Below are 24,782 nucleotides of genomic sequence, written 5' to 3'. Positions count from 1 at the left end.
CAAAACAAAAACAAAAACAGGGCAGACAAAAAGACAATAACAAGCACTAAACAGGAAATTGAAAGCAGGTGCTAACAAATGATTTACATGAACAGAGAGACTGATGGATTATAAATAATGCTTTAAAACATTAGAATGAGTAAATAATGTAAACATAATTATGCATCAATCACAAGCAGATTTTACAATAAATCATAGTTAAGCATCATTAGCATCTTCCCAACGACCAGTTAGATCATGTAATATGGTAGCTACAATTATCAGCATAGGGCTGCAAATCAAAAGTAATTTGGTAGTAGATCTGCCAAAATCCAAAATTGCAAGTAGTGTTAAAATCTTTCTTTTGTTTTCCACTGATGAAGCAGTTACCATGGTAACAGACTTGCTGCCCTTGCTCCTCTCCTCTTCCTTGTCTTTCTTGCCATCCTGGAAAAGGGTCAAAGGTCAATTCTTATTTCTTTTCTCAAGCAGTAATAAACAAACAGGTATGAAATTTCCCACAGTATCATAACAGGTATTACCTGTACACAAGCTTGTTATTCTGGAAGAGAATCGCTCCAGGAACATTTGATTCCGTTAGGTGATAAATATGAATGAATCTTTTAGGAGAAAGTTTGATGACTCACAAAATACATTCTCTTTAACACAAAGCTATCCTATCTACACTGACTATGAAGGTTCCAGGCTTACATATACTGTAGCCACACCACACTTTTACACAGGAAAGTAAAATCACACATTTTCTACTACAGTTACTACTCTCTCTCTCTCTCTTTAAAAAACAAAAACAAAAAAATGCAACAATTGCAAAAGCTGAACACATAATATAAATATATATCTATATATATCTATATATGTATATATTTATATATATATATATATATATATATATATATATGTGTGTATATATATATATATATATATATATATATATATATATATATATGTATGTTGATAAGGTAGTCCACGTGTTGGCAAGATAAAAAGATAAGTAACAAAGCTGCAACAAAGTTCATGCTGTATTCACCAACGGTTTATTTCTTCACACAAATTTTCGGGCGTCTCGCCGCCCTTTCTCAAGTGTTGATACTTGTTCAACACTTGAGAAAGGGCGGCGAGACGCCCGAAAATTTGTGTGAAGAAATAAACCGTTGGTGAATACAGCATGAACTTTGTTGCAGCTTTGTTACTTATCTATATATATATATATATATATATATATATATATATATATATATATATATATATATATATATCATGCATACTGCTATAAAGCTGAAACAATGCCAAGATGGAAAGCACAACAAGACAGTCAGCATTCACACATGATAATAGGGGAATTACTCCTAAATAGATGAGAATGACTTCTGAATTACCACAGGAAGAGTTATGTATAATATTTCTGCATAATGAAGTATATTGTACCTACATACATGTATCAACCCTAAGCCTCCCTGAATTAGGACTACTGTACATACTGAATATTTCATGAAATTTTTATTTTATTAGTTTTTATTTTCACGAATTTCTTGAGTCAGGTGCTATTTGCGAACTTAAAAATATGCAAAAATATTAACCCTCATTCCAACATGAATGTGACAGACATTATTCTGTTCGGTACTATGCTTCACAAATGCGAATTTAACCACTCATGAAATTTGTAGGGAAGTCCAGATTCGCAAGAAATTAGACTCACTAAACAAATGGTGTATACAGTATACTCTTGTATGGACATAAGATAATTTTATTCTTTTTTTTCAAAATCTTCTGCAGAATTGGAAAACTTTGAGGCACCATGTATGAAATGCATGTTCAGCTGAACACAGCATTGGGGACAAAAAAAAATATAGTACTGTCTCAAGCTTGGTTCAGGGACAACTACTACATTATATTTAGTGGCCAAATTTCACAAAGGTAGTTTAGATTTAGTGACATGGATTATGCAAATTTTGTTTCCGTTAATGTGAAATATAACAGATCGCATACGCCAACAGACATTCGATAATAAACGCGGGCTGATACTCGCATGTGACAGGTACGCCTACTTTGAGCTTGTTTTCAATAGGTCATTGACTAAATTTAGACCACGATGGATTTGGTTTGCACTATCTTGGTGAATTTGGGCCGGTATGTTTTTGTGACAGCCTTCTTCCCCAGCCTCTGGGCCTTTTGCCCTCCCATCTGTAATCGGTTGCAAATCTCTGTCTATGCCTTCTATCCCCTCACTCTTCTCTCACCGTAAATTAGGGAGTTTTCACTACACAACGGGAAGACCAAGAATACGCCAAAGCGATCAACTGTGACAGTCCCCGCACTCGGACTCCCGTACCCATTATCCAAGCGGTTCCACTTTCCCGAAATAGGATGGAGGCGTGACAATAAGATCGCTGATTGGCTGGCTGGCTGGCTGGCTGGCTCAATCCTCCCTGGCATCGAGACCGAACGCTACAATATTGTACTTTGGCCATGCAAGTACTGTACTCGTTTTCCCAAGGACTGGACGTTTTTCAGATTTGATCATGCGCAGAAGCAAATTTTGCACATGGCACGCTCAACTACTGACTGTGTCGTGCTTGCGAAAACCCACTACTACCTCTGCAACAGAAGAAGGTTGTATTTCCATAGCCGTTGGTTTGTTAGTTTAATTGTTTGTTTGTCTGCGTGCAAAATAACTCAATAAGTTGTGAACGAATTTAAATGAAACTTGTAGGAAAAGTTGATAATGACACAAGGAGCAGATGACAAAATTTTGGTACTGATCCTGGAATTTTTTAATGATTTTTTTGAAGGACTTATTATATTTTGGCAGATAAGGTCAATGAACTTGGGAGTTCACGCTGCGCGTATTTGAGGTTTGCATACGCGCACTGAAGTGCATACTCTGCTCGGGCGAGGCGCCGCGCAGCTGGAAGCTGATTACGTAAACAAAAAGCTTCTATATTGGGCGATTCTCAGCATGCGTGCATCGGTGTAAATGAGCTGCTTGGCAGAGGTATGCACTCTCTTTCCAGTTTTTCCATGGCTTTACCTTTATCTCCAGTCTCAATGTCTCAATGTGTACAAATGTATGTTGTCTCTCTCCCATTTCATCTCTCACAGTCACAATAGTATGCTGTCTCTCTAAAACTTTTCTGTTTTGTTTTGTCTTGTCTGTCTCTCTGTCCACCTGTGTTTCTCCTTCTCACAACTCTTCGTCTTTTTTGTCTTCCCGTTTGAGGGATATATGTGGGACAACAGGACTCCTGGGGAGAGGGAGGCAAGCCGTAAACCTGGGGGACTGAGAGGCTTATTGGCTGCACACATCCATAAGAGGGTGCGTGGAGGCGACAGATCAATGACATTTGACGGTACCATCCGGCAAATGTCAACCATCGGAGCATCAACCCTGCTTCTTACCAAAACAAGCTTTTTTTTTTTTCTAAAAATAATGAAAGAAACATTTCTGACTCGGGCATGCTTTTGAAGACATGACCAATCCAAGCAAGATGCATACGTGTACATTTGTAAATATCTAAATTGTATGCATAATATCTCATAAAAACAATTAAAACTAGGCTGAGGCCTGTACTTTAATATTCCAAGATGATGCTGCATCTTCAGTTGAGACCATCATGGTAGTGAGTTTATTGTGCTCTTCTCTCCTAAAATGTACTTTTGCAAAACCTACTATCTTTTTGATCTGCCCTGCTTTTACTCAGCATAAATGCACGCTGTACGTCATCCCAGGCTGCCAAAAAGCTTTATTCTTACTGCTCACCTACGCTTCTTTCTGTCTCATTCAACTTGTCGATTTTCTCAGGTCATATCTGATGCATTGTATCTTATCTCAGTTTCCTTGTCATATTTAATGCTCTGTCCATTCTAGTCTCTCATACCAGTTCCCATCCCCACCCCTCTCTCTCATATATACTGAAGAAATACTGTCTCTCTTTTTTTGGTCCCATTTTCAACATTATGGCACCTCCCCTTTGGACAGTCTTTATATGGAATGACCTGGAGTCCATTACATGTATGTTCCCTAGCTTGTAGGCCTAAAGCTTCTTCGCAATAATCTTAGTCTATCATCTTGCCAAATATTCCCTCCTTGGCCTTGACGTACACTCCATCCAGGTATCGATGACCGCCTCGTATAGGTCTGAACTCCGAGGGGGTAGAAACTCGGCATTGGGTGTAATGGATTTTGTTACTCCTACGCGGGAGTTCCCACTGCTCTGCATGCCCGAAGCACCAGGCGGGTAACCGTATCAGCAGCAGGGAACGAAGGAATAATGCAGGAAATCATTTTTTTGTGTGAAAAAAGTTATCCAGGCTGTAATTCAAGCACCTAGAGTACAATCAGCGGATGGACAGTGAATGTGAGCTTAACATTCACAAAACCAAATCTCTTGGGTTTCTTTTTGCTCATCCTGTTTGTGTTCGTTTGTTGTCTGTCATCGTATATTATCTTCCTTTCTTTCCTTGTGGTCAACGCTTGATTTCTAGCAAGGAATTCTCTGAGTTTGTGGCTTGCAGGATCTGGGGGGAAATCTGATCGAGCCTGAATATTTCCCACAAGCAGATGTGTTTAGGATAATATCCACTACTAAAATCTCCATCTATAGATAATGTATGACGAAAGTCAATGTAATCACCAAGTGTTTGTTCAAAGAGCTTGTGCTCGAAAAGACAACTGCTTGTCCTTGTCGGGTGGTTAGGTGCTTGTCGCATGACTGCCTTTTAAAAAGATATTCTAATGGAGCAAACAAACTAAGGAATAAAATCTGATGAATAACATTCCATTTTGAGGCACATTTCTTAATAGTTGTTTGCTTTATGGTAATTAACATAACTATAAAAACTGTGTAGCCTGTTGTAATTTTCAGCATGCTAAGGTGAAATATCAACAGACATACCCGAGTGTCAGCTTTCATAGTGTTAACTGAAAGGTTAATCTTCCTGGGGAAAAAAAATATAGATTCCTTGATCACTTGGCAAAGCTGGCGTGCCGTCCTGTTGAAGAAATGGGACAAGCTCTATGATCAGATTTCAGTAGAGAAGTAGTATGTCTATTAAAGTGAAAAGCCAGAATTCAGCAGTTGGCACTGATGGTAAACTCTCTTCAAGATTTAACTTGAGGGTAACCTGAAAACCAATATTTTTGTAACTACCTGTCACATATGACGTATATATGTTGTACTTCTTATTGATTAACCATCTAGTATGTACTTTGGTGATATTGAATACTCAATTCACAGAGCCTACCTTGAACTTCACTTTTGTGTTTTTCATGAGAAACAAAACTTGCACTGTAAATCAACATAATCATCATCTTCTTCTTTGTACAAGGCATGCTTAGAGAACCTCAACAAGGAATTCTGATTTCTTCAAAGGGTCCAACCAGCCAAGAATTGTTTTGACTAATACTACCCTTAACATAAGTCAGTAACAATGTGGGGGAATGTGTACTTTTCATTAAAAGAAAACTTAAAAAATTACATCTTGTGGAATTCTCTTTATATTTTCTATAGACTGTTTTCCAAAAGTGATGACACAAACTGTGGTAGACTTTTCATCAAGCGATGGCTGCACCAAAACTTTAAAAATTCATAACTGTACAACGGATAGTCTTATTTTCCTCAAACTTTACTGAATGTGTTCAACTGATTTTGCTGCATCCACTCAATCTAAGTATATGTGGGTTTCATTCACCTTTAAATGTTTATTGTGACAAACTTAATATAATGCAGATGTAACATATATTGAAAAATGGCAGAGGTGCTAATACCAGTATCTAAAATGTCCTGAAAAGACAACAATTTTATTGTTGAAGCGTTACAAAATGAATTCTGCCTTGTACATTATAAGTAATATGCCATGAGAACTAGCTTATCCCTTTCATCTAAGACCTTTTGTAAAAGGCCAAGATCCCATTTACATCTTAATCAAGGAACAAGTTTGAATTTAACATTTACAATCTACAAGTAACTGTAATACATTAAAGATGAAAAAAAGAACAGCAAAACAACCTGAATGGAAATTGGTGGCTGAAATTAACAGAAGATTGCAAGATTGCCTATCACCGACCCCCCCCCCCCCCCCCCCCCACAAAGTTGACTTAGTACACAGTACGAATGTAATAGGATGTTCAAAGGGAGCTTTGAGCATTTTACTGTGGTACAATGTAAGAAGGCAGATCTTCCAGTATTGGAATGAAAAACCAACCTTTTATTATCATCATCACTATCACTACACTCTTCTTCCATGAAAGCAATTGCCAAAGAAAGGAAAAAAAAAAGGTTGGGGGAAAGGGCATGGATTATGATGCCCTTTTGAGCCTAATGGCAAAGTTACAAAATAATTAGGAAATGCAGAGATGTTTTATATAGCAAGCAGCAAATGGGTACTATAATAACTTATTTTTCTTTTATTCATGTACCAGTCTACCCAAAATCTATAGTACTTAAAAAAAGAGACCAAGATCGAGAGACAGCAAATCAGGCTGATACCAATTGCCCATGAGCTCACTGAGAAATGGCTTATGCAAACACTTACACAAGAGCTGCTGTAATCCCATGATGCACGCTGTCATCTTGTATATCCCACAAAATGGAGGAATAAGTATTCATAGCATGATGAAGGGCAAGGATGTTAAGTGTCATGACTACCCTATAATGAGAAAGGTCTTGTCTCATTCCTAGAAACTCCTCAAGGACCTTCCATAATTGTGGAGAAAAAAAAAAAGAAACAAAAAATGACTATGTACACTTTGACATCTGGGCCCCATTTCATAAAAGATGTTAGGATAACAACTTTTGCTGGAATGTCAACTTCCAATAGCAACAGCCAATCAGGAAGCTGGATTCTTGTCGTTACCATGACAATCGCCACTCTAGCAAGAGTTGCTATCATATCAACTTTTTATGAAATGGGGGATTGGACTCTGTGACAGAAGAAAGCATCCCTGTGTATTCTTGCCATACAAGGATGACCTACGAATGGGAGTCGACCAACATGACGTGTGTACAAGAGAGCGATACGCAGACATACTTCAATAGATGAAAAATACAAAGCTCCATCATTGCATGGGAGACACAGGGTGGAGTGGTTCAAAGCGTCAAGATGCCATATCATTTGCACAAACAACAAAAGCAGCACACGGAACGTTGCCAGATCTCACAAACGATTTGAACACCGAAATAGAAAGCAACAATCCAAAAAGTGGCAGTACAGATCATCACATTTTTAAATGAGACAGTTATACCCCAACTTCTTTCCCAATCAAAATCAACCCATCCAGGATGAGCTAATTTTGCTACAACATGTTTCACACAGAAACCTGCATACAGTATACTCAAGACTTATCTTTAAATAGGTTGATTGCTCGTTCTACAAGTCTAACTACTGAAACAATGTAGCCAGTAGTGTTTTTTTAATCCACAAAATCACTGAAAACACTTCAAGGAAATCAGCAACTGTGGTTTGTGTGTCGTACTTGACTGAAGTTTCAATTACTGAACTCTAATTACGTCATAATTGAAGTGCAGTTCTCTATATATACTTTTGATGAGCTCAATGAAACCAAACTTTATTAAGCATATTTTGTATATATATGGAAATCATACCAAAACTGGGTCCCATTAGGAGTGGAAAGTTATGCTCTTTTAAAATAAAGATCAAACTGCCTTTTCCCATAGAGGAGACTAGATTAAGTTGTCAATCTGATTGTTGCTGTAATGAACAAATGTTTGATTTGATTACTTCCCCAGTTGCCACGTACGGGTACGTGCCGTACGCAGTACACGACCAGAATAAATTTATGTCAAAGCTCCAATCCACTCACCTCAGATATATGGACATGGACAAATTTGAAACATATCTATGATATATACCTTTGAAAATAACCTAGGCAGAACTCATACACTATCATGTTCCAGGTTCACCCATATGCCCTATGTGACAAATGTGACTGTGCACCTCAAAACGAACATAAAGTCGCACACACTGATTTTGCGTGAGGACTGAAAATAAGTGAAATGGATCAACCTAGCCGAACTTGACTTTTTCATATTTTCTGAAAGAGCGGGTCTTCTTTTACATTATGCTAGAATTTGGTATCATAAAACGGGCAGGAAAGTGTGTTTTTTTAGCAGTTTATCTCGAACATTTTTGGTAGAATAGTGTGATTAGGTGTGTCTTTAGAATCCCTTTTTCATTTCTAAAAAACCTTGTCCACACTCTTCATTTTCAACTCTAATAACTTTTGAAAGGATGATGCTACTGCTTTGAAAGTTGAGTTTAATTATGGACAGAATGTGTTAATGAGGAATGCTTAATTTCAGTTTAATCTGATAATCCCTTCATTGTTGTTACTCTGGTGGCTTACTTCCTGATTTTTGTCTCATTCATCGCACAGCCAACACGGTTTGGTCAAGATTAAGCGCTTGAATAGACACTGTACTTCAGAGCCTCTTTTCTCAGTTCACACTTTTCCTGAGTTTGTGTTTTCTTTCCAATATTTAGATAGGTTAGAAGAGTCCATTTGATTTGAGTTATACATCATTTTAAAGCTTAAAGTCTGCTCTTTAAGAATATGGTCTTAACTAAATATTCATGTCTGGCGACTTTTTGTTTGTTTTGAGGTGCAGGGTCACAAATGATCTAACATCCCCCCCCCCCCCATTAGCCCTTAAAGAATTCAGAATGCACATGACATCTGCAAGACACATAATTCATGTATTCACGTAATGTACACATGTTCATTCCCTCTCCCACAGATTCACACGCAGCAAAGCAGTAATAGGGCGGTATATGATATGACTTGATTAATATTGTAAACCAGTACCAGGCTATGTACTTCGGTCCTCTAAAGTGAAAACGTGATAGCGCCAGAATGATAACGAAATAATGTATGGTACTCTCATTGATGTCAGCATTTTATCACAGAAGCTACTGTAGATGACTTTAGGGCGACTACTTGATACATTCTAAATGTAGCAGGTGATTTGATCTTCACGAACGAAGCTGTGGCCATACATATCAATTCTGGAAGCAAGCGAGTGTGTATCATGAAAAGGAAATTAGGTTCGACTCGTTTGCGTCTCAACGGAATTTTGAAGAACTTCGGTGTCGCTTTACCACAGCTTCGGCCCTGAAATGTCTGAGATCTTCCTTCAGCGCCCTGGCTGAATCCTGCCGAAAAGGAATACATATTCACTGACACATAACACAGGCAGCGGGTTAAAGATTGCAGTTACAGGAACCCAAGTGAATGCCATGCGCCATCACGCCTCTTTGATACCCGTTTAAAATAAAGGCATCTTGCCAATACAGGTGGCAGTCACCTTCAAGATTTTAAACGTTCGACCACAGGGGAAAAAAAAAATCCCAAGTTATGACACCATGCTATATTGAGTTTAAAAAAATATTATAAAAGATAAAAATCTTGTAAACTACCACAAAAACTTTGTAGTTGGTAGCAGCCACAACTCAATTTAACATTTCACTTTCTGCTCAGTCATCTTTATTCCTCATTTGGGGTGAGTAAAATCACCAGCAATGTTGGAAATCTTGGTTTCTTTCTATATTTAAAGGGTGTACATGTATACAGTTCTGGTTGAGGTGAGGGTTTAGCTTTTAACGTTTTGCGAGATGTTCAGAAACCACTATGAGATGTCAAAGAGCATGCAATTCTAAGGGGTATCAAAAATTTATTTGATGAAAATCGGTTTTGAAATGGCCGAGATGTAAAAAAACAAGGTGAAACAAAGAGATCCTAATAAAAGGCGTAGCCTGTCGCCTTTTATTATTTTCACTTTTTTGGATATCTCAGCCATTTGAAAACCAATTTTCGTCAAATAAACGTTGAATTCTTTTTAAAATTACATGCTCTTTCATATTACATTTAGAGGTTTCTCATTATATCTCACTTAGGAATATTCAAAACATGAATCCCCACCTCAACCAGTACTGTAGAGTCCCTTTAAATTGAGTACACCACCATTATCTGCTGTTGGCACAACCATAATAGAGTGTACAAGTTCATTTTCTCAAACACAATACATGTCAAGTGTTTTATCTTAGTTTTTTTTTTTTTTTTTTTTTTTTGGGGGGGGGGGGAGGAGGGATGGTTAGTGTCAAATATCAAAAAAATTGATAAAACTAAGCACATCTATTGCAACTTACAGGCAATTGTAGTAACCACTGCTGAAGCTGGGCGATGACTATTCAACTGCAAACATTTCCCAGCCATTCCTATGGTCACTGAAACTACATTGAAAGTTGCAGTGATAACAGTTCCCTTTTACACAATACAATCTTGTGACATGCATGCAGTTCCCTAAAACTCCAATTATTGTTGACTTATTCATCTACCCAACAACGATTGCTCTCAGGTGTCTTTGAAAGACAATATTACAAGGTACTAACATGACATATACGTAAATGAGTTTGTAACTATGTTGAAATTCTTTAAAGATAGAGAAAATATCAAGCAGTGACAATGCACATGCAGACTAGGGTATGCTTCCCCAAAACACCAACACAGTTTTTGCATAGGAATAAATGGCAACCAGGCATGTACGTTCACTCTCAACAACAGAGGGTAAAAGGTTACTTAAAGTCATCATAAAATGGCTTGCACGCTTTAATACGCGCCTACAGCATTCATTTCTCATACACAAACATATGAAATACATACATGTGTATATCAATATATATATACATATACGACATACATATACAGGGTGTAAATACACATATACCAGTATGTAAAGGTATGTCCATGTACCATAATACCCATTTTACGTGCAATCACCAAAGGCAATATTAATTTGATAGGGTGGGACTAGCTCACAGACGCAGATCTTACCTTTCTCTTGGAGGATTTGTCTCTCTTTTTGTCATTTTTGTCCAGATGACTCCCGCTCTTCACGCTTCCTGGCCTGTCCTTGGACTCAGCTCTCCTGGATGGGGGCGGCTGCAAAGTTTGGTGAACAGAGAGAGACACCTTTACACATAAGTTGATTATCGGACTATTTGCCGAGAGTGTTTTTCATGGTAAGAGGGCTCAAGATCTTGTGATTTGGGTTTCAGTGTTATTCAAGATTCCCTCAGGGATTACTGTTTAACCCTGAAAAACACTGCAATGTTTATTCCAGAAAGAATCTGGGACGACTCAGGTAGACTTCAAATCAACTGTGGCCCACGCTCAATTGGCAGTGACCGAGATCCCTTTCTTTTCAAATGTCACAAGTTTGACAAAACGATGACAATAATAGTGACCACGTCAATGTGTAGGTTTGGTCACTGAGAATAATAACGTGTTTATGGTGATCATCACCAATTTCCATACATCACAAACTTAGAATTTGACTGTGATCATGTTTTACTGTGCCTGTGTGTTTGATTTGCCTGTGTGATCATTTGTGTGTATTTGCAGACATCTCTAATTTATGAATTATGAAACACAAAAGATAGTACCGTACAAAATCTGTCATAATTCAAAGTTCATTAATTGACATAATATGTAAATGATAACTTATTATGAAAAAAAAAATCCTTTTTGATTCTGATAAACCAAGCATGCGCTATAATTTGGAATTGTCTAAAGCTAACGTGCTGTCACTGTTTTAATATAATTTTTCCTTGTTTTCACAACTTCACAATATTCATTACAGTAAATAGAAACTGGCTGCATGGCTATCATATCAGAACTCAAACAGTGTAACGGTATTCACCTTAAACAAAGAATATTCTTTACAACCACAAGTACTTGGAATGTCGTAAAAGAAAGATCAATATACAGAGCCAAATGAAATGAAGAAACAGATCATTCTGTGATCCTGAGTAAGACACATAACATCTGAATAGGTTTTATACAAATTTCTGTGAAATCATAAAGACAGAAATATTGCCTATATTTGGGGGGGGGGGGGTTGGTACATTGTTGTGAATGTGTGTGGTTTTTTTTTTTTTTTTTTTTTTTTGCTTTTTGTCTGTTTGTTTTTTTTAATTGAGACACGATGACAACTCACAGATTTGCCACTGCCCCGCTCCGGTGACCCCTTGTCGCTGAGAACCTTGCGCCTCTCGACAACCTCGGCGTGGGTGAGGGGAAAGCGCGAGAGCACCTCCCCGATGTAGGTGGCTGCCTTGTCGGTCAGCTCGTTACAAGCCAGGGAAAGGGGACAGGACCACTCGATTCATTCTGAGACCCTGTCCAGAGGAGGATGGGGAGGTGAAAGAAGAAGAAGAAGACAATGAAGGTGACAAGACTGACAAACAACACAGAAAGGAAATGATCAATGAACAATGGAGAAAGCAATAAATAAACAGTAGAAAGTAAATGAATAAATAAATAAATGAACATAGAAAGTACCTAAATAAATAAGTATGAATAAATGAATTCAACATAGATAAATAAATGAATGAATGAATGAAGAAATGACAAAATTAATGAATAGATCAATGAATATTAAAACAAATTCACTATGCCATATTAACAAATATAAAAAGACTACAATGCAGACTGAACCTTATAATCATTGAAGCTGATACACTATGTATACCCAATCCTTCTCTGCGTTTGTTTGGATAAATACACATGCATCATGTCTTTATCAAAAGGCCCGATCACACTGCCCAAAAGTCGTCGTAAACGCATGAATCACGTAAGAAATTCGAGCCTTACGTGATACATGCGCAATTTGCGCATTTTCATAAGTTTGTCTGATGTGGAACCAAGTTCGTAGTTGTCCGCCGATGTGCGCCGGATCTGCGCTTTACGCGATTTCAGGTATTGAGCAGCTCAAAACTCGGCTTCGCGTAAAAGTTTACGCAGTATTGCGATGTTTTACGTAATTTTTGCGTAGTTTGTGTAGTTCTTACGCGAACAACGCGCAAATATCCATGGAATATCAGTGATCGTTCGCGAAAACGTTGCCGCTATCGCGTTCATGCGCGAATCATGCGCGATTCATAATCAGTTCATTAGTGATAATGCGCAGATTATGCGTGGTTTTCCGTGGACCTCAGTTGTTGCACACAACCACGTATTCGCCCTGTTTGGGGCCTTTGCGTGCCTATGCGCTGAAAGTGCGTGGTTTGTAAGTGATATTTGCCTGATCATTTCATAGTTCTTCCGCAATTCATCGGTGATTTTCATCGCGTAAATCAGCGAAAATTCTTGACGGACAAGCACGCACAACCAAATTTCTTGCGTGATTCATGCGTTTATGTGTCTTTTGGGCAGTGTGACTGGGCCTTAATATAGCAAAGAAAGAGAGATAAATGATTTTCAGCTGCTGTTATGCAACCCTTAAAACTTGTGTGCCGAAGTTTAACTCATTGAGGACGAGTCCCGAGTATACTCGGGCAGGGGTCTATGGGAAATGCGTATTGTAGCAAAATTAGCCTGTCCTCAAAGGGGCTAATACTAGAGATGGCAAAACCATCAGTTTCATTGACAACAGAATGAACTGCTTTTTGAGAGCTATTTCTTTGGATATACTGTTTGTACCATATCATGCAATTCTATAATGAGTTAACTCACTACAATGTCCTACTGCTACATCATGATTGTGCTTCAATAAAGAAAGTTGTTCAGTTTTGTCTTGTTTTTCATATGAATATTTGTTTTGGTCAGTTTCGTATAATTTCAGACCTCCATAATGCTATCAAGAACTCATATTTCCTTGAAAACCTGCAATTTCTACAAGCTAATAGCTTTTCATACTATAGGTTTCCGTCATGTTTCTTTCTCAACTCTTTTGCATCTGCAATATTGTTTTTACTGTATATTTTATGAGATGTGTTTTGTGCATGATATGTATTTTGTGTTACCACACAGTATTGTTTATGTTATGAGAAATATGAAAATAAACTAAACTGAAAACTGAACGGGTTGCTAGGCTGCTTGCACCGGCATCATGTCCATTTGAGAATCTGCCCCATTTGATCTATGGAAGCAAATGCTCCTCTTATCAACTCTCACTGAAGAGCCAAATTCTAAAAAGTTTTTGCCTCAGGCCATTCTTCTTTGTGGAATTACAGAGTTGAAATACGATATATCTTCTCACAAGATTTTTTTTTCTTTTTTAATCAAAAGAAGGCCCCTCTGTTCATGAGCTGATAGCATGCTAATCATCGTTTCGAAAAGGTCATCTGACGAGAAATGAGAAATCAATCATTATATCACAAGATTCTATTGGTGCATATATGTACTTCTTACGGCAAGATCAGACTAACAAATCCCCGTACCAAAGACACTAACATACTCCTTTTATTGACCCCATGCCATTTCATGGTGATGAGAAAACAACTTTAATGGAAACTTATCCTCAAAATATCCAGGATGTCATTCCCTCCCCAGCCAAAAGGTTCTTATTCAAAGCCCCTGCATGCACACAAAAAAATAATAATAATGATAAGTAAAAAGATAAGAAATAATAAACTAAAAAAAAAAAATGGATGGAGGAGGAAATTGACACTTGTTGACTTAATCTCCTGTGTTTTTGTGGTTAGGATTTATGTCAAAGAACTTGCATAAAATCAATGAGTTTCAATGCTACTATAGGCCACTGCCTTGGCTGTGATGGATGTGTGCCAAAAGTAGCATCACAGATGTGAAAAAAAGAGAAAACACAGGTAGAGTCTGGATCAAGAAAATCTCTGCCATTTGTCACTGTTAAAATTCCCATCACAGTGCTGACTGATCGATGAAAATTTGGTATATACTGTAGGTACAAAATTTGTTTTGGGGCATGCTATGATGATCATAGACCAGTAATTTTAATTATCAAAAGAAAAAAAATGCAACTACTTTCCTGTATATCAATTGCGTGACAACCACCTTACTACGGGCACAAAATTTCTGACTAGAGTTAACTTGCTCGATTATTTAGAAGTGGAAAAAACAAACAAAAACAAAACAAACATACATACAAAAACTAAAACACCCCTGAAACAAAAATCCCTAAGCCCTAAATACATAAAACTGGTAAACCTGAGATAGCAATATCTTGAATAGATACACAGTTTCAGTCTACAGGTTGTAAATCAAGTGGAATGATTCTCTCTTCCAAATACCTGGTAATGTATTTACATGTATGTTTCATTGCATAGTGTGTTTATAAGGCAGAGTAGTCCATGCCATACTGTACTTTGTCTATCAAAGTGACATTTTCTATCAATTTGAGCCCAATCCTTCCAGGAACCAGGTATGCCCGGTTCCCAAAATGTACACAAGTGTGTCTCGATTTGTGGCCAAAAGTCATGCTTACAGTGTATATGTATTATTCTGATGTCAGAAAAAGAACTTTTAGAAAAAAAAGTTTCTGCTATCAATTCATGTAGCTATTCAGTTCTTTTTCTGTCTCAGAATGGCAAATTTTGTGTGATTTAAACTTTTCAACGTAGTAGCATGTTTGTTTCGCTGCAAAATTTGTATGAAGACGTACATGTACATGTAGGTAGCATTCGAGGCTGAGCTCATGAGATTTTGACTTTCACTGACCTTGTTTGGGGCCTTACAGTATATAACAAAAGAATTTGCCACTCCAGTGCACGCTCTCTTTGCATCTCACGTCCGATTGATACATGTACTGTATGTTGCATTGTTCGATGGCACATGCAGTTGATCGCGGAAAGGGAATACATTTGTACTACTTGACTGCTTAATTAGCACAGGTGGATGACCAATCTGTCTGTTCTTTGTCAACAGGCGAAATCTAGTGCCTTTCTCTCACGCTCTCTCTCCCTCTCTCTCTAATTTCTCCCTTTCTCTCCCTTTTACATGCTTGAGCACCAAGTCAGGAATAAAAAGAACACCTGTTTATGTCTTATTATAATTTTCTTGTATAGGAGAATGGGCAAGAAGAAGCGCAGTTGGGATTCTTATACTTACAGAGCACAAACTTGTGTGAAATTCTCAGATATGATCTCTGATTCTGACTGAGCACATTTTCATACACAGTGGTACTTGTACATATTTATACAGCCAAACCTGTCTATAGTGGCCAATCCAAGAGAGACAGGGAGTGGCCATTATAGGCAGGTGGCCATGATAGGCAGGATCTTTAACATGGCTTTTAATTCTCTGTGGGATTTTCACATATTTTAGTGGCCATATATAGCAGGCACCTGCTATGGACGAGTGGCCTCTAAGGCAGGTTTAACCATATTCAAAGAAATCATACCTTGGGATATTACGATGTAACTCTTTGCTCATACAATTCCATTGTCTTTACATCCTTACATCTTTGCCATGCTTTGCCGTGCTTCATAAAAATGCATATAAAAAGAAGACAAGCATTTAAACACACACACACACACACACACACACATACACACACAAACTGATGAGTATAAAGCCTTGCATATATTCAAAGAAGATAGTTTGGAAAGTTTGAAGGATCTTTAGAGACTCTTGAGAATGAGCGTTTGTACCTATCTCTGTAAAGTCCCTCTATTAAGAGTTTTGTATTTGAAGCAGATGACCTGCAGCTATTAAAATTGATAGTACTATCATGACGCCGGTGTCAAGAAAGCGCCGGATGTTTATGACTTTGCGAGCATTGGGCCCCGTAGAAGAGGTCTATCAGAGTATGCAGGTAATATTAGACTTCCTTTTCAAATGACATACTTTTAATTTGTTTTATATTCTATTTTAGACTGTCATTCACTTCACGTTTTGGAATAACAGATATTCCCTTATGACACTATTCTAGATGTACTGGTACTTCAAAGACCTTAATACTTATCAAAACAACCTACGAGTAACAGAATACATGTAAGTAATTTGCACTCATTATTCCCCAGGGGGGAAAAGTTGTTTTTGTACAAATTCTATGGCATTCACAGAGACCTCCTAGTTATATATGAATACACTGCAGCCACTTTGAGGTCCCACTAGAATGTCCATTGCTGATATATCGAAGTGCACTCAATGACATCTTTCCGGACACGATATGTTCAAGAAGACCTAAATCATCTCTTGCGCAAAATTAACTCCCCTCCCCGAAGGCGACTTTCCCATGCAAGCATCTGAGTCTGTTCCGATGATACGATATTTACGGAACATTCAGAGTCAAATCACACGTCAGTCAGTCTCTTACAAAAGAACAGCAGAAACTGTCAAGGACAGCCACTGCCAGAACATCACGGCGGCCATTCATCATCTCAGACGAAGTAATTACCATGCATGCAAGCGCAGTTTCTATGAGTGATCTGATTCCCATGGTATGAGAGTTGAAGGTTAATGACTAATCATCTTTCCCCCCACACACAAAAAAAGAAGAAAAATAGAAGAAGACAAACAAAGTGACATTGTACGAAGGCAGTTGGAGAGAGATGGCAATGTAATTCTTGTAGGAATATAGAAAAGTGTTTGCTAATCAAAAGTAGCATGCTTGCAGACTCTCTCTCTCTCTCTCTCTCTCTCTCTTCAATTCTCTGTCCTTATAAGCGCCACATGGTGGAGAATTTCACCGGAAAAGTAAATAATGATGCTTGTTCAGCAAATTTTGCATCCATGTCGCATCAACATGCCTCCAGAAAGATTAACATTTGTGAAGGAAATTCTCAATAAAAATTAGAAATTCTCGCAGTTATGACAAAGCATCTCACGTAAAAAAAAAGGGGAAAAGGAAAAAGAATGAGGCTTGAGAATTTTACTAAGATAAATTGTATATCAACAAGAGAGCTGTATGCAGTTTGTTAATTTAAGTTGTAATAAAAGAATGTTCAGGAAAGAAACATGCAAACGTAACGTACATCAGTCAAAAAATTATTCAGATTTACATAAAGACTGTGATGAAATGGTACAGCTGTAGACGGCAACAAAGTTCAATGGCTTGTAAAGAGTGATAAACATACAAATTGTAATGCATTTAAGCACTGTAACACACACACACACACACACACACACACACACACACACACACACACACACACACAAATAAAAACAGAAATAAGCAAACAAGGTACAGTGTACAGTGTAATAGGAAAGAGATTCAAGGTGACCAAAAAGGATTTTTGCTTTGTTTAGTTTATTTTCTTCTACTCACATTTATGAGGCTTATGGCGCCCTCATCGCCAAGCTTGTTGTTGCTCAGGTTGAGGGAGAGCAGGTTTTTGTTGCACAACCTCTCTGTGGAGATGGCGTGCCCGAGTAGCACCGCCCCCTTCTGCGTGATGTTGTTATGGCGGAGTGAGAGATTCACGATTCTGCGGGGAAACAAATCCATCATGAAGCAATTACAGCGTGGTACAAATGGAGCTACTTCCTGCACGATATTAGATTCTTAAGATAGAAGCCCTATACTTAGTGGCTGTAACATTTGTTCGATTAAGTTTTTCTCTCACGAAGATAAGCTTCAAACTTTAATGGCACCTATGCAAAAGAGAATGAAAATAATATGTGACCCTGCACCACCAAATAAGTCGCCAGACATGAATTTTTAGTTAAAGTCAGATTCTGAAAGAGTAGACTCTAAGCTTTAAAATGATGTATAACTCAATTCAAATGGACTCCCCTAACCTACCTAAATACTGGAAAGAAAGCACACACTCTGGAAAAATGTGAACTGAGAAAAGAGGCTCTAAAGTACACGGTCTATTCAAGCATTTAATCTTTACCAAGCTGTGCTAGTTGTGCCATGAAAGGAACAAAACACTGGATGTAAACCACCAGAGCAACAACAATGAAGGGATTATCAGATTAAGCTGAAATCTAGCATGTTTTATTAACACATTCTGACCGTGATTAATGCTAATTTTCAAAGCAGTACCGTCACCTTTTCAAAAGTTATTAGACTTGAAAGGGAAGAGTGTGCAAAGGATTTCAAGACATGAAAAGCGGCCTTTAAGACATATCTGATCATTCTACTCTTCCCCCCCAAAAGGGTTGTACAAAAACTGCAGAAAACACACTTTTCCATTCATGTTAAGTTACCAAACTGAAGAATAACATAGAAGGATAGTTCTTTCAGAAAATATGAAAAACTCAAAATTGACTTGGTTGAACCATTTCACCTTTATTGAGTCCTCACACAAAATCAAGGGGTGCGACTTTTTGTTTGTTTTGTGGTGCACGGTCACACATATATTTATATATATATATATATACATTTATATCCAAGAAATTGAGTGAATGCAGCAATATTAGAACAGACCAGTGAAGTTTAATGAAAATTGCAAGATTCGTTCAAAAGAAATTAGTCTTTAAAGTTTTGAATCCACCATTGCAGGATGAAAAGACTGCAACATTTCAAGATGTCACTAAAAGACAATGATATAAAAAAGTATAAGGAGAATTCAACATATTTCATTTTTCTAGCATAGTGAAAAGGCACTCAACTTTAATATCTCACTCAAAAAACAGGAGGAATGTCATAATCATATTATCCTTAACATATCTCAGTATCAAGCAGAGGGATTGTGTACTTTTCATAAAACTTTGAAATGTTGTGGAATTTTCTTTAAATGATAAATAATCACAACTATTCAGAAAAAAAATACTACTTCACAGAAGTCACACTTCTTTTAATGGTGAGTGGATCACAATGTGATTCTCACAAAAAGTCTCACTTACACTGTATGTCCACAACACGATAAAAAAAGAATTATTTTTTGTGTTGCCCCAGTTGCGATTCAAATCGCTATGCAAATAATGTGGGCTATCGGTGGTAGTGTGAATGAGCCTAGATATTGCAATAAATGATATCATAATTAACTGAGTCTGCACAGATACAGTTGTACTCACATGCTCTCTTCACCGATAAGGAATGCCCATGGCTCCTCTGGTATCGGGTTACCTTCAATGCTGACATTTCTGGCAGGTAAAAAAGACAATATGCCAAGAAATTGTTGAAGAAAATTCAGTTATGCAAACCATTTTACACATGATGCACTTGTACCATGTGTATTCATGCAGCAAAAAGCAAAAAGCAAAAACAAAAACAAAAAAAAGACTGCTGCCTAATGAGTACAGCAAGCTGGTGCATACATACAGACAGGGCTACGAAGCTCTGCAGACCAAATTACATAGTAACACATAATAACAAAACATAATCAGTTATATGAAAAAAAAAAATGTATCAAGTTTTATTCCTAAATGGAGAAATTACAAAACTATACTTATTTGTTTTGGATGAAGAAAAAATGTACTATTATATAGAAATTGTAAAATAATAGTAATTGGCAACTCCAAAGTCATAGGTCCTACAGCAAACAGGTACATTCAACGAGAGACACAGTGGTCTCTTGCTCACCTTTATAATTTCACTTCCATACATTTTTGCTCACTATCACCTTAAGAACTGGCAAATACACTGTATGGGGGTGGGGGGGGGGGGGGGGGGGGGCTTAAAATGGCCTCCAGGGTAGCATGGTGCCCATTAGTATAATTCTAAGAAATTGGAAAAAGGGGGGGGGGGGCTTTATAGAGGATCTCCAGTGTAGCATGGTGTCCATTTGTCATTCTGTTACTCTACAACGGCAATATCACTTGGCAAGTACAAGTGTATGTATAGGAAATTTTACAATTATTGATGCATTTTTAAAAAGATTAAATTGTGAAATTTGGCCTCCAATTTGTTTCCAGGTCCCAGGGGGCCACTCCTGGCTTTTATGCAAGTACATTTACGTAAGTATACTCATTGAATCAAGATATATTTTCTCAGAATAAATTTACTAGAAATGTCGCTACAGCGACTGGTTATACCCCCGCCAAACAACATTTCATAAGCTTCGGTCAAAACAACATTTCATAAGCTTTGGTCAAAAAACTGAGGAAGTAGTTAAATCCGCAAGATCTTTCCTTGATCTTCTGCCATTAATATGCCATTACCATGGCAACGTACTTTCGGGTACTGTCGAAAAATGCGTCTTGCACATCTACAACCAAAGGCACACATCTGTACCAAGTTTCATGGAAATTGGGCAAAAACTGAGGAAGTAGTTTGCAACACAAAATTTTCCATCATTTTGGCTCATAATATGTGAGCTGTTACCATGGCAACATACTTTTTGTCACTGTCAAGAAATGTGTCATGCTGACCTATATCCTAAGACAAACATTCAATATGAATTCCATGAGAATTGGAAGAACACTGATGAAGCAGTTTTGCCATGAAGCATTTTGCCCTATATTTTACCAATAACATGCCGTTACCATGGCAACGCACTTTTTGCCACTGCGGAAATATGTGTCTTGCACATTAACATATTCAGATGAACATCTGTACCTAATTTCATAAAAATTGATAAAAAACTGTGGGAGGAGTTCGCGACGCAAGATTTGTACCCATTTTTGCCCATAAATGCCGTTACCATGGCAACGTACTTTTGGGTACTGTCAAAAAATATGTCTTGCTCATCTACAACCCAAGGCACACATCTGTGCCAAGTTTTATGGGAATCGGTTGAAAACTGAGGGAGTAGTTCGTGACGCAAGATTTGCAACGGACCGACCGCCCGACCGCCCGACCGTCCGCTGATTCCTATATACCCCCTTCAAACTTCGTTTGGCGGGGGTATAAAAAGTACACTCATCAATAATGCATCTATAGCATCAATATTTCCTTTACTTCTGATTCTAGAGAAGATGTTTTTTTTTTTTTCCAAAGATTCCTTAATATGGGGGCTTCCCCCCCTCCCCCCCCCCCCCCATCCATTTGAAGAGATTGAGATCCTATCCCTATCACATAGGGAGTCCACCTACCAAGTTTCATGAAAATCTGTTGTAAGGTTTTCAAGGTGAAGATAAAAATGCAAAAAGTTTAATTTTATAATGCACGAGGGATGCTGCATGATGAATGATCGCAGTAGCTCATTGAGCCTTTGGCTTTGGCTCAAGTGAGCTACATTTTGTAAAAATCACTAATACTCTCCATACAGCTTTGACATCATAATAACCGAAAAGTTAGTGGGCACTTTGCATTATAATTATGACAGTGTGTACAGGATGAGGGAGAGAAAATATGAAATGTTTTCTAAACTTAATACATCTTTGCACGCTAGAGCTGAGTATTAGTACAGTGAAATGTCTGCAAGCTAGAGTTGAGTAATTACAGTGCAATGTAGTATAGTAGTGAGTCACTTTAAAACAAAAATAATGCCATGAGTTCTTCTTTCTACATTGTATTCAGTCATGGTGACTGTGTATGCATTACAATAAATCTACTGGACTGCAGTGAAAGCAAATATTTTGAAATCCCCAACCACTACATTTGTATGTTGCACACACATTGTATAACTAAAACTGAGGCAAGAAAGGGGGTAAAGGAGGTAAAAAAGAAAAAAGAGAAGAAGTTAAACGATGAATAAAGAGCCGGAAAAGCAGAGCAACGCGGTGAAACATCACACATTAAATAGGCGATCATGTGTTTCATTCACCCTCCACTGCACATGAATGTTCGTTCCCAACTTACAATATAACTCTGCCGTTAACACCTTTGGCAACCACTTTGACCAATTTATCAATGGCATCTTGAAGCATTATTCCCACGAGGTTCCAGCAGCTAATTATAACGCCTGGGCCATTCATCAACATAGATCGCATCCAACGATTGGCGACAACTGGCTACTGAACATCTCACTTTTACCAATACTATAGACTGTACCTCTACGTAACAGCACTGTGAGGATTTGAGCTACATACTGATATTTCTTTTTTAAAAAGATGAAATTGTCTGCATTTACACTATAAGAAATACACTCATATTTTTTCTTATATCAGTACCCCCCCCCCAAAAAAAAAAATAGATCTATACATAGATATAGATTACAGAAATCAGAGATTCTCAGCTTTGAAGTGATATTACAACACATTTTATCCAAGTCCATTGTTCCTAACCAATTGAAATGAGTGATAGAAAATCCATAAGGGCTTTCTGCTGAAATACACCCACTCCAATCTTGCTGGGTATGGAGTGAAACTGTGATTTTAGACTCCATGGCAACCACTAGGAAGGAATTGTCAGATTATCCTAAAACTTGGCATAAACACATTTATTTTTATCTACCATTTTTTTTTTCATGAAAGCATTGATGCTGCAAAGAACACCTTGCTGTGTTCATGCACACTAAAAGCATGGTTAAAAAATCAAAGAAACCAAAATCAGTTTTAAAAAATGGACACAAATGATCTTTGTGCTTTCTCTTTGAAATCATTGGGGGGGGGGGGGGAAGCATTGCAGAAGAAAGGAGTGCAACATTTAAGCCCTGTGTAATAAATGATTGTCCCTGGTCATTTTTTAAACTGCATTTTTGGGTATAGAACCATGTTTTGTTTACAGACAAACGGCGCTGGCTGGTGGGCCGAAAGGCGACCTTAGTCCTGACGTGCCATGGTCGCCGATCGGCGACTAAGAACAGCGAGAAAAGCATTGATCATTTAAGTTCTTGTGGTACCGTAATGTGTTACACCAAGCAACTGCCAATGATATGTACTGGTAGCTGATTAGCATAGCCATCGTTTCCACTAAAAATATAAGCATGCTTACATTGGAAAATTTTGAGTAAATACACGATTTTTCAGCTAGATGTATTTTTTTTTTTTACATCAGGAAAATCCGCAGCGGGGGCACCCTCTGCGAGATGTGTATAGATCAAAAGTCTCATAGGTAAACCACGCGTGTGTATGCTATTGACTCTGCGTGTATTGTCTATGTGGTTCCACTCGCATTGTTCCGCTTGGACGCTTGGAAGCTGCTTTGATTTTGTCCCTCAAAGAGGGTCAGCTTTCGTTCGTCGGTCAAGTCTTTCATCCTTTTGTTTCGGTGAACGTCACTAATCGTCCCCACGCTAGCATAGGAATTGCGCGTGGACAAAGGCCTGCCGATTTCAATAGAGTACGCCCGCCCGCGGTCCGCGTAGACAAAAGGAGGATTAGCAGGTTCTTCCTTCTCAGGTGGACAAAAGACACTATTCCAGGGCCCGGGACAATTACTTTAGTTTCAAAGACAGGATCTGGGACTAAAGGACTCAGATTGGGAATAAAATACTGAGGCAGAAAGAGAAATTGCTACGACAAAATAAACTGCTGGTATCTTTGGAATCATACAATTCTAGAAGGCAATTTTGTTATCATTTGAAAGAGGAAATGTTGCTCTAAAACTTTCTCACAGAGTCAAGGGAGCTCCATTGAAGAAAAAACAAGACTGATCTTTTTTTCCATACTACACAAAAATTTCTAATAATTTTTTTTTTTGTATCAAATATTTCTGCAATATTTCCGATTCAGATAGATATTGTGGCAAACTGACTGCATGACATGAAAGAGCAAACATTTCTTGATATATGTTGTGTAGAACTCAATTCAAAACAGTCAATAGTTTCAGAGATATGGCGGTTTTAAATTTCATTGTCAGTCCAGTTTCGAAACGTTCTGGCGTTAGGTAAAAACCTCTGGCACGTTAGGGGTTTTGGGCCTGGCACATTAAGAGTTAAAATGGGCTTAAGACCCTTTTGGTGTGCCTTTTCAACATCAAGCAGTGGCTTTCAGTTTCTTGATATTTGTATGATTTGTTTCAACTGTTCAGCAAATCTTCCTGTGTTGACCTACAGAACATCACACATACTGCTATAATCTTTCCTCAGAATGTGTTTTGTCTTTATTTTCAACCAATCACCACAACCCCTACTTGCATGCACATATATGCTGCATCAAATGCACTTTTTCTTTAAAGAAGATTTGTGATATGAACAGCAACTCGACTATTGTATTTAAAAAAAAAAAGAATTCCAGTAATTTCTCACCACTCTATGCAGGTCTGGATGATTATTTAAACAAAACAAAACAAAAC

General features: G+C 37.8%; 1 pseudogene; it reads right to left on the bottom strand.

Annotated features, from left to right (window-relative positions):
* Positions 1 to 24,782, bottom strand: part of LOC139720863 (leucine-rich repeat-containing protein 71-like) — a 112,242-nt pseudogene that overhangs the window by 32,162 nt on the left and 55,298 nt on the right.

The sequence above is a fragment of the Diadema antillarum genome, unplaced genomic scaffold (genome assembly GCF_040938485.1).
Source record: "Diadema antillarum isolate AM-2024a unplaced genomic scaffold, OU_Dant_1.0 scf00000134, whole genome shotgun sequence".
In the NCBI taxonomy this organism is placed as follows: domain Eukaryota; kingdom Metazoa; phylum Echinodermata; class Echinoidea; order Diadematoida; family Diadematidae; genus Diadema; species Diadema antillarum.
This window is presented reverse-complemented; position numbering and strand designations above follow the sequence as displayed.